Source organism: Nicotiana tabacum, chromosome 4 (assembly GCF_000715075.1).
Source record: "Nicotiana tabacum cultivar K326 chromosome 4, ASM71507v2, whole genome shotgun sequence".
NCBI lineage: Eukaryota > Viridiplantae > Streptophyta > Magnoliopsida > Solanales > Solanaceae > Nicotiana > Nicotiana tabacum.
This window is the reverse complement of record NC_134083.1, coordinates 59,767,997-59,770,287: the sequence shown is the minus strand read 5'-3', so window position 1 is coordinate 59,770,287 and position 2,291 is coordinate 59,767,997. Positions and strand designations below refer to the sequence as shown.

General features: G+C 33.4%; 1 pseudogene; it reads right to left on the bottom strand.

The window, feature by feature from the left end:
• Positions 1-413: 413 nt before the first annotated feature.
• LOC107829359 (mitogen-activated protein kinase kinase kinase 20-like) lies at positions 414-1,402 on the bottom strand (annotated as a pseudogene).
• Positions 1,403-2,291: the final 889 nt, after the last annotated feature.

Genomic DNA, 2,291 nt, shown 5'->3' with positions numbered 1-2,291 from the left:
AAAGGAGGCTTGTTATGTTATCTGTTCTTACTCTAATATATGACTCTTTTCTCATTTTTTAAAGTGGTGCAGCACTCGAAGAACAGCTTTGTTAACAAAGGAACCAGAGACACTTCCGTTTTATTCGTTTGCAAATGCTCTGACTTAGTATGTATGGTTCCATGAAATAAAAGAATATAACATAACTCTGCATACATTAAAAACAGAATCTAGTCACTGTTAATTAGCAAAAGAACCTCTCTTTCTATTGAACAAATTGATTGTATCATGATCTAAGAAAGAAGAATACAACATATATATAAATCTGCAAGATATGTTTGAAAAGAGAATGTATTCACTGTTAGCAAAAATTACATGCAAAATTCCATTAGTATAATTCTTTACATCTGTAAAATTCCAATCAAAAATGATAATCAGCATCCTTCTAGTAGCTTTCTTCTTTTGTTGGATCTGCAATTCAACACCTTCATTGGTATCAACTTGTCCATCTCTGTACTATTGCAAAAATCATCAATCAATTGATCACTTTCTCTTGCAATTTCTATAAACAAAAGCAGGTTGAGTTCCTTTTTCCTTGTCTGCTCACCAACAACAGCATTATCATCAGATGAAAGAAACGGATGCTTCAATAGCATATCAGCAGTCTATCGCAATCTCGGCTCCTTAACAAGACACTTTTTCAGAAATCTTCAGTCTCTTTCGACAATCTTGCATTCTGCAAATCCGGTGATCCCATTCCAATTTTGCACAACAAATAAACAATGTCATCAACTTCACTGCAATCCCACACTGTCTTCCCTGTAACCAACTCAAAAACAGTGCACCCGAAAGCCCAAATATCTGCTTCAGGTCCGTACTCGTTATCCAACACTGATTCTGGCACCATGTACATAGGTGTTCCCTTGAGTCCGCTCTTTCTTTTCTGACTCTTTAATCCAACCTTCTTCGCGAACCCGAACTAAGCAATCTTGGCAACTTTTTCAGTACCAACAAGAAGAATGTTATCTGGTTTAATGTCAAGGTGAACGGAACCTCTTCTGTGAATATGACTAAGCCCTAAGAGAAGCGATTTCACGTACTGTTTTACCTCAAAATCTCGCAACCCTTGCCCTGAATTTTGACCAATCCGATCAGCTAAACTTCCACCAGACGCGTATTCAAGCAACATGTTGTACAATATCTTCCCATCTTCTTCAGTAACATCGAATAACATGATCACAATTTTGAAACTCGTGTAGTAATTCTCTCTTTCTGTAACGACTTTGAACGCGAAAACAAGGCAGATTTTACTGCAATTGTTGACGGAATATCAACAGAGGAGTTTGTTGTCGTCGTTGCTAAAGTGACGATACCAAAACTGCCTCTTCCTATGGTTTTGCCTCTCGTCCACATTATTGGATCGCTAAACGCCGCCATTGAATCAATTTTTCTCTCGCTCTCAATAGTAAGTCGATAACCTGGTTTTTGTTTATGTTTTGGTAACGTTTGGATGTTGCTTTACTTATATAAGAGGAGTACGAGTTAGTTTTCCTTTTCCCTATATCTACATTGGAGTATAATTACGTGTTTCTTGAGTTACACCGTTTTTAGGGCCGACAATCTAAAGTTGTAAAGTTTCAACAATTTGTTTCTTTTCTCTTTTTCCTTAATTAATTAACAAATTATTTACTACTTTTCCAAGTAATCTTACTAATTGCTGGTACTATATTTTTGGCTAACCCTAGCCCCGTTATAAAACCAGTTTCTATTTCTTTTTAGAAAAAATCATACTTACTAGACATAATATTGTTTAATTAATTTTTAAGTTATGTAATAGTTGTAGTATAATTTTTTTACATTATCAGTATACAAATAAACTCTTTATTCTTTTTAGGCAGGACTTGAACTTGATCCACGAATTCAAAGAATGAGAAGGAAGAAGAAGGATATTTAAGCATATAAAAAATTATGAACTCGCAAGAATTAGAAATTCTAAAATTAACTTAAGAGTTAATATCATACTCTAAGACAATATTACAAAATGAAATACTGATACAGTAAAAAAAAACAAATTTTTCATAAATTTAATTCATCAATCACGTTAATATATACACACTCTATATCATCAAAAGCATCTCAATAATCATTTCCTTTATATCAATCTTAATCACTAAAACAGAATATGACTAATGATTTAGTGTATGAATTAGATTCATCACCATTCAAGTTCCTTTGGGTTTAGTTCATTCAACCTTCTTTTTCATCACTCTTAAATTATTATGAAAAAAATTCAAATAAGGAGAGCAATCAAC